This window comes from Cibotium barometz, chromosome 31 (genome assembly GCF_041138505.1).
Source record: "Cibotium barometz isolate CiBa-2024 chromosome 31, ASM4113850v1, whole genome shotgun sequence".
In the NCBI taxonomy this organism is placed as follows: domain Eukaryota; kingdom Viridiplantae; phylum Streptophyta; class Polypodiopsida; order Cyatheales; family Cibotiaceae; genus Cibotium; species Cibotium barometz.
Genome location: NC_141076.1, coordinates 27,604,711 through 27,614,642, shown reverse-complemented (window position 1 = coordinate 27,614,642; position 9,932 = coordinate 27,604,711).

The window sequence follows — 9,932 nt, the reverse complement described above, 5'->3', positions numbered from 1 at the left end:
CCACTCTTTTCTCCAACTTAGGCATTAAGTTAGATTTCTCCACCAAATTGGACAAACTAAGATTACCCGATAGCACTATCTTGGATCTACTTAGAGCCTATATTTCCTGACAACCTAGTTCACGGGATAAGTATATTAATCTTTTGTAGTTTGCATCGAGAATAATACTTCTCATTCGACTACTAGTCAAGCACCTTTTGAGATTGTATATGGAAAACCTTTGCCTATTCCAGCTACAATATTTTTTAATAAATTGAAGTTGCTGATCAATTCACTATTGATTTTAGTCACATTTTGAGTGAAGTAAGACATTCTATTGCACATGCTCAAGAGCAATATGTTAAGAAAGCAAATTGCAAACGTAAAGCTATCTCTTTTCAAATTAGAGATTATGTACTTTTGAGAATTGAGAAACACAGACTTAAGAGTGTTGAGAAATTCTCAGCTCTGTTAAGCTCGTCCCAAGATTTTATGGACCTTTTAAGGTGATTTACAAAATTAATGATGTTTCTTACATATTAGAATTACCTTCTCATTAGTAGATTCATAATTCATTTCATGTTAGTTTGCTTAAACCTTACATAGGAATACTTCCCACTCATCTTATGTATGAGGACCCACCTCTTATTGAAGGTGAGGAAGAAGTTTGGATTGCGCATACTATCATTGAACAACAGATTACATTGACCCATACTTGTCAATATAACACGTATTTGTTAACTTTCAAAAATCGTCCTCATGAAGATGTGAAATGGGTGCCTGAGAAATATTTTTGTGCCTTCCCTGAGATTCTCTATTCTTTTCAACAAACCCATAATTGAGGAAAATTACAAACTCAAAAGTATTTTAAGCCCTCTTAAAATGATTATTCTACTCTCTTAGATAATTCATGGATGCCTCGATTGTCTTTGCATCATGCTAAATTATGTTAATATTGTGGGGGATGCCATTTTAAATATTAATACATTTGGTGCACAGTGACACATACTTGTGGGCTTTCTATGTTTGTTGTTATATTTGGTTCATATAAAGCAAGGTGATTCCTGGAGTACTTGTGCCTGATGAACATGTGTATGGTGATGGTTTGTATGGCTACAAAATAATTATTTACCAATTTATTATTGGATATTTTATAGGTGAGGAGGAATTGAAAGATTGAGGCAAAAGCGAATAAGTTATTATTTTTAGAAGGCATTCATTATTTTGGACAAGCTTTATATATATGTGCTAGCTTGTGCACATCCATTTATTTATTTTTACAAGCTTAAACTTGAAGCATAGACTTGCAAATATTTATTTTGTAAAGCTTAAAAGATTTCTCCTAGCCTAAGTAATCTAATATTGATAAGCTCTCTATTTTGGATAAAGAGAGAGCATCGTGCAAGAAAAAAAATCACAACTTTTGTATTTTTGGAGGCTCTGACGTATTTTGGCAATTGAATTCTTAAAAATACTCGTGTGGGAAACATGCCACACAGATTAGGGGGGAAGATTGTACCCAATGTTTGTGTCGTACAAGAGCTAAGTATTTTTATGTGTTAATTTCTATAGCTTGGTTTATGTTGAATTTGCAGCAATAGCTTAAGTTGAATGGTTGAATATTTATTTTGCTTGAGATTTTGTCTTCCGCAAATTCCTAGATGGTGATCCTTGTGGCAAAGCCTCCAGTATCACCACCCCAACCCCTAGAACCTTGTACCGGTATAATAGTATTGGTGTGACTTTGGTAACAAATTCTGAGATTCTGATTAAAAACATTAATTTTTAAAATGATGTAACTTTCAGTTTAAAATCCTACTCATTTTGTTCTTTACACCAATTGACACACTTGAGTAGTTTCACCACTTTTTTATATCATGTGTAAATGTTATCTCACATTTACATAAATAAAACCTGTGCCATTTTTGTAGCTCCATATGTCCTATACTTAGCTTCATAGCTAGAAGTGGCCACAGTGGGTTTTTTCTTGGCTAAGCCATGATATACATGAATCACTAAGGTGAAAGCAAAAACCACTCGTGGCACTCGTGTGTTGTAACATCCAACCCAATCTAAGTCTGTGAATGTATGTAGCTGTGATTTACCCCCCTTGGGATAAAATAACCCAAAGTGCCTCGTGCACTTTAGGTAACGGAACACTCGTTTGACAAACTACAAATGCTTTGTGCCTGGGCTATGCATAAATCTACTCAAATACTGAGACCCCATACTGGATGTCAAGCCTGATAAAAGGAATCCAATAGCATCTTCATACAAGCCAGCATCAAAACGGTAACCTACATCTTCAACAAGACTAAGTCACAAACCAAGTTCCATAGGTGTAGCAACAGGTTTGTAGTCTCCAAGATTACACCTCTTCAATAATGTCTCTATGTATTGTGTCTGCAGCATAACAATGCCATGATTGTGCTGTCGAAACTTAACGTAGTGCAACGGACCAAGATCTGACATTTCAAAAGACCTCTGTAAATCAACTACTATAAAAGTTGAAATATGATCATCATCAAGGCTTGTGAGAGCAGCACATCATCAACATACAACACAATGACAAAAAATTCATCTGTACTCCTCTTAATGTAGAGGGTATTGTTAGTAGGACAGTTGCAAAAACCTTGTGCAACCAAGTATGCATGTATCTTCTCATACCAACCGGTAATGAAATCCATGGAAATGCTTTCCCATTTCCCTTGCCAGTGGATGGAGTAGTCCTCCAACCTTAAGACGTTCATGTTTATTGACCTGGCACTTACTGCATTTCAGCACATAAGTGTAGACGTCCTTAAACAAACTAGGCCAATAAAACTGTCTTTTTACTAGTGCATAGGTCTTCTGAATCCCAGGATGACCCGCACTTGGACTATCATGACTTTCTTTAAGAATTTGGGCCCGAAAGTCACCAATAGTTGGTACACATATTCTTCTACCCTTGTAAAGTAAGTACCCGTTGTTGTCAGGACTATGGTCCTACGGAATTCGAACCCTAGCATAAGTTAATAGCTTTTGGAGTCTCGAGAGTATTATTAGTGCTAGTGGGGTTCAGGGGCTAATGGGCGTTAGGGTTTGGTTGATGTGTGTACACATCTAAGTTAGCACGGCTCTTAAGTAAGATGGGCGGCCGACTAGGAGGTGTGGACACAGGCCAGGGTTTTGGTATAAAACCCAACGAGAAACCCTAACTCGTCATTATATGGTTGGGAGGTGAACCGACTTCCACCCTCTCTTCTTCTCCACGCCTAGGCTATGCCGTAGCGGAGGCGTTACAGTTGTCAATGGAGTAATTAGCATATTTCTCCCCCCGACGAAGTTTATCACTCTCCTTTGAAGCCGTGACAGTCAAAGGTGATGAAGGGCCTACGTCAGAGCTCTCCGGCTCCAACTATACCCAGAAGACACGGCTAGTCTCTCCGGACTAACTCTCGCTTCCACGGGAGAGAGAGAGAGAGAGAGAGAGAGAGAGAGAGAGAGAGAGAGAGAGAGAGAGAGAGAGAGAGAGAGTTCTTCCCTTCAAAATTGTCTTCCTTTCAATTCTGGCCGCTTCCCTCCACACACTCCATTGTGGAGATAAGGATGAGAAGATGAATGGTTGAAAACCATTGAGTGGGCTCCGGTCCCCCGGTCACGCGCGGACCCTGACGACCCCATCGAACCGATGCTCTGATACCAGTGTTAGATACCTGTAATGCCGCTACGGGCGTTACCACAGGAGGGGACGGCCTCTGGCTCACCACCCAGCCATAGAGGAAGAATGAGGATTGCCCCTCATCCCCAGGCTATATAGTGTGTGGCCTGCCGTACACACTAGCCTGGCCGCCCATGACTCCGCATGGGCGTCCTCTCCCACTGAACCCCGGACATGGCCATCCGGTCTGCCATCGGTCTCACAAGCGTTATAGCCTACGTGACACTTGAGATAAATAGACCTCCTCAAGTAAATCTCCATTCAAAAAAGCAGTTTTGATGTCTAATTGATGTACATTCCAACCTTTGTGTACTACTAATGTAATGATACTATGCATAGTATTCATATGACATGTGGGTGCAAAGTCTCACCATAGTCAATGCCTTTTTCCTGTGCATAACCCTTTGTAACAAGCCTTTCTTTGTATCGCTCTAGAAGTTTATAAACCCATTTCGTGCCAATGGCCTTCTTGCCATGAGGCAAATGAGACAACTCCCAAGTATCATTTTTTAGTAACGCATCATATTCAGATTGCATAGCACTTATCCAGTATTTTGATTCATTTGCTTCATCAAAGGAGACAGGTTCATGTTCATTACATAAACTAGCAATAAGAGCATAACCTACGTCAACATGAGATATGTGATGAGAACCTGCACAAATTATGCTAGGCAAAGGAGTGGCCAATTTGTTGTCACCATGTAGTATTTACACCAATCATTTTGGCATACTTTTGGACTACTCAAATTCTCTTCTTTCCTCATCAATTATTCATCCACATTTGTCTCATCAATAGGTTGATCTGTGGACTGAAAAACATGTTGCTTTTTTACCCGTGTGGACTGATTTTTAGCATTCCTTTAAGTACCCAAATGCTCTCTACGTCAATGTGTCCTGCATTGAACAATGGAAGGAGAGCGTCGAATATGTACTACGAACATACATTTTACTTTTTTTTACATGAAATCAAGGGTTGAATAGCATCTTCCACAAATACATCTCTACTCAGAAGAATGGTAGCAGGATGATAGAGATGGTAACCCTTTACTTTCCGAGCTATACCCCACAAAAATACATTTTACTATTTTTTACATGAAATCAAGGGTTGAATAGCATCTTCCACAAATACAACATCTCTACTCAGAAGAATGGTAGCAGGATGATAGAGATGGTAACCTTTACTTTCCAAGCTATACCCCACAAAAATACATTCAAGGGCCTTTTTGTCAAGCTTTTGTTTTGCGAATTTTCTCAAGCACAAGTACATAAGCAAGACAACCAAAAATGTGTAAGTGAGCCACAAAGTTCTTTCTACCATTCCAAGCTTCAAAAGGTATAATACTAGGATCATGGGGAGACACATCGTCCAGCCAAATACCAGTTGGTTCATCACTTCAATCAAATTACCATAACCGAAAAATTCATAAATATCATAAAAACATAACATAGCATAAAAAACACAAGAGAGAATCAGTGGGTGCAATCTATCCCCCCTCAAGAAGTGTCGGCTTCCTTCCACTTCTTGAGTATTTATACTTTATTAATCAAAAATAGCCCATAAGCCAAAAATAGATGCACGCTTATGTATGGGCTTGCCCTTTACAAAAATGGGGGTTGCTTAAAGTGTTCCTATCTAAACACTAAAGGATAATTACAAAAAGAACCCCAAGGGCTAATTCATGTGTAAATAAATAAATCTACGCGCAATATAACAAAAGTTGGCAGCTCAATAGGTCCATGTTCGAATACATCAAAATGGAGCGGCCAAATGCAAAATCTCATAGTAGACACTACGGCAAAAAGATCAAAATGAGAACCATCCCGATAATAGCTCGCACCATATCGCCGCCATCACGTCCCAGCCAATCCGCCTTATTACGAGCACAAGGCCCGTCAATCTCACCAACCTACAAGGTTGTCCATTCAAACATACTACAAGCTAGCAACACATGCTACAAGTCCACGATAGCACATAAGTAATAAATCCAACACTTAGTTCCAGCTATCCCTAATTTCATATGTCCTACACATGGAATATTTGGAATCACCCAAGTGCCATGCTTTGAACATAGTGGTAATTAGACATCCCCAATTAACCACAAAATGATGGACGGACAATCCGTGACATCCCTCCTGCCCGGGATAGCAATTGTCCTCAGTTGCATCATATATCAACCGGCCCGTGTTTGAAAGTAAGATTGGATGATGTTGGGATAAGCGTGGAAAAATCGCTCAGGCATCCATTTAGCATTTTCATGAGGATGATTTTTGAAGGTCAAAACATATCTATTATATATAGTACTTGTGCGAGTAGTAGTGGTCTCATGGTCAATAATAGCCTCAGGTTGAAGTTCTTCTACTTGGTCAACAAGACTAGGTGCTTCCTCATATATAGGATGTGTAGGAATTGGTCCCCTATAAGGCCTCAAAAGACTAATATGAAAATAATTATGAATTCTCCAATGAGAAGGAAGTGAAAGCCTATATGCTAGGTCATTAATCTTATGAATAATTTTAAAAGGACCATAAAAATGAGGAGCTAACTTAACAACAGGATTAGTCTCAACACTTTTAAGACGTCCCTTTTCAATACGAAGCAAAACATATTGACCTTCTTGAAAAACCATGTGCTTCCTTTTCTTATTTAGCTTGTTTAGTGTATTTCTCTTGTGCATTAGAAATAGCTTGACGAACATGATCATGAATGGAAGTGAAATCAATGGTGAATTGATCTGTGTGATAAACGAGTTATAGGAGTAGGTAAAACTTTTCCATACACAATTACAAAAGGTGTCTTTCCAGTGGATGAATGCGGTGTGTTGCTATATGCAAATTGTAAAATATGGATATACTTATCTCATTGTTTAGGTTGTGATAAAACATATGCACAAAGTAAATCCAGTATTGTGCTATTTATCACTTCTCTTTGACCATTAGATTCATAATGAAATGCACTGGAAAAATCCAATTTAGTGCCTAGATTATCAAACAATGTAGTCCAGAAATCACTGCAAAACTTAGAATCTCTATCAGAAACAATCACTTGAGGTAAATCATGATGTGTGAAGATGTGTTTAACAAACAAATGTGCATCTTGATGTGCAGTAAGAGCCTTTTTACAAGCAAGAAAATATGCTTGTTTGCTAAACCTATCAACAATGGTCCAAATCATATCATTATGGTTCATAGTCAATGGAAAACCAGTGATAAAATCCATAGAAATCTGTTCCCAACAAGGAGTGTTAGGAATAGGAAGTGGCATAAGTAAACCAAGTTTCTTACCCTTATAGCTTTTCACTTTTTGACAAACATCACATTCAGACACAAATTTAGCTACATCATTTTTCATTTTAGGCCAATAAAAGTCACATCATAGAAATAGTCTCGAATGTAGATGAAACACCTCAATGCCCCGCATAAGCTGTTTAAAATAGAATGTCTAAAAGGTTAAGTAATGCATAATATTTTTTGGAAGAAAAGATATCCATCATCATAGGAATACTCAGCAAAAGGAGTCCAATGATTTTCTCTCAATCTAGACCAAATATCACTAAAGTCAGGGTCTTGGCCATAAGTCTCACGCATAGAGTCAAAAGATGTATTCTCAATTACAGAAATATTTGGAATGGAAGGTCTTCTACTCAAAGCATTAGCAACTACATTTTCTTTACCAAGTTGGTATTGAATAATAGCCTGAAAACTTTAAATAAAAACTGCTCATTTAATATGTCTATCCGAAATAAGTGGTTGAGAAAGTAAATGCTTGATACTCTGCTGTGATCAGTCTTTATAAGAAATTTTGAGCCCATCAAATAATGTTTCCAAATTTTCAATGCATGGACTATAGTAGACAACTTCTTGTCATAGGTGCTATACTTACTTTCAGCACGATGAAATTTCCTACTCCTGAACGCAATAGGATGACTATCTTACATTAATACAACACCAATGCCCTTACCACTAGCATCGATTACAACCACAAAGAAGGATGACCATCTTGCATTAATACAACACCAATGCCCTTAATTTATCAAGCAGATCATCAACTATAGGAATTGGAAATCTATTCTTGATAGTGTTCTACCTAGAGACATGAGCCTACATGCATGACCCTAGAGTCATGAGCCTACATGCATGACCTCAGTCTAGCTTGCCAGACTTGCATGAGCGTATAGAGATGATCCTAGCAAAAAAAAAGTTTAAAAGACTAAAAAATCTCAAACAAAAAAAAGATTTTTTATATAGCTTGAGTAAAAAAGACATGCCTAAAATTAGTTTCAAACCTACTTAAAAGAACTAAAGACCATTTCACTAGAGTGAAACCTTTGATGCAAAGATCATGTCTAATTATTGAGAATGATAATGTAGTTGATTGTAGCGCATCAAACCAAAAATAATATAGTCAATTGTAGTGTATCAACCAAAGATCAAGACTTACGATTGAAAATGATAATATAGTTGATTGTAGTGTATCAAACCAAACATCCTCAAACCCACCCGACCTTTGATCCCAACAAAGGACTAGCACTTAACATATTTCTCCCTTGTTGAGAAGGAAATATAGTACATCAAACCAAACCTCCTCAAACCCACCCACCCTTTGATCCCAACAAAATCAGCACTTAACAAAGTGCTCCCATGTTAAGAAGGAAAAACTTCTTTAGATCTACCTCAAGAAAGCAGATTGCTTTCGGTCTCTCTAGTTTTTGTAGCCCCCTCAATGAGTACCTTCTCCAACTAGCCCAAATCTTTGATAAGTGTCGGTCAACTCACCTCCTTCTCAAATGCCACTTTTTGGTGGTACAAGGCACCCTCCTTGGGCACATCATCTTTGTCGAGGGTCTTGCCTATATTTGAACAAAATCATCACCATTCTTTGCTTTTTTCTTCCCAAATCTTTGATAAGTGTTGGTCAACTCACCTCCTTCTCAATGCCTTCAAATGCCACTTTTTGGTGGTACAAGGCACCCTCCTTGGGCACATCATCTTTGTCGAGGGTCTTGCCTATATTTGAACAAAATCATCACCATTCTTTGCTTTTTTCTTCCCATTATCTCCAAGGTCACACATTGGCTATCATAGGTGCCTCATCAAAATGTAAACTGACATCGTCTTGCCCTAGTAAGTCCTCGACCCCATTCTAGTGGTCCACTACTGAGGCCACCACCTTTACTTATCTCAAGCAACGCCTTACAAAAGCACCCATCCTTATTCCCCTAGATTGGTCTATCACCTTCCATGTCCACACTAACACTAGTCAAACTACAATTGGTGATGTCTTATCCAACCTAGCACCAAATTTCAGATAGACAAACCCATCTACTACACTAGCTGCCTACTCAATCTAGGTGAGAGAAATTATAACACCACGAAGTGTGAAGGCCTATGCACTCCAACTGTTTTGTTTACCACCTTCTGTGTGTTCACTTAATTGTCATCAATGACCATCATGCCTTGAAATATATTCTCAACAAACCCCAGGTGGTCGATTAATTCTAGAGATGGCTCCTTCTATTCCAAGAATTTGATTTCGACATCCTACTCCAACCAGGTAGACATCATATCATGGCGGATCACCTTTCTCGCATAAGACAGTGGTGGTGACCTTGCCACCCCTATAGGTATTGATGATGACCTCCTTCACAACGTACTTTTTAAAGTAGACGAGCTCTTTCTTGGTATGGTGATGTACTTGCTATGCCCTCTATAGGTTCCTTTCCCATAGGCATGTCCCCTAAGGATAAAAGGTGGCTGCTCCTCAAGAGATGACAATTCTACAAAGTCGATCACAATGGCATCCTTCGGCAATGTTCTAGTCCTCATGTGAATGGACCTTTTGGTGGTCACTACACATGGAACATCACAGCAGAGTGCATATTTCACTGTGGCATTTGGTAGCCCAACATGTTCAAAGACAAAAAAGCACACACTTAGTGTTGCGACATGATGTGGACCCAAGCCTACCCAACAATCCAATTGTTTACACTACAAGTCTCCTTGCTTGGTCTCTGTTTGAGATGTAATGGGGAATTGACTTTGTGGGCCTCATGGCAAGGTTGGCAAGGGAGCACGAGTTTCTTCCAAGATGGAGAGACGATTGATAATGAGAGGCACCAAGTAGGAGACATGGGGTGTGGCCACCCTGTAGGAGACATGGTTGAATCTAAAAGGGGAGCCCAAAGGCTAACTCAAAGAGGGGTTGTGCTATGAGCAGCGGCTTTGTAGGCGGTGCGATAGGCCCAAAGTGTGGCAA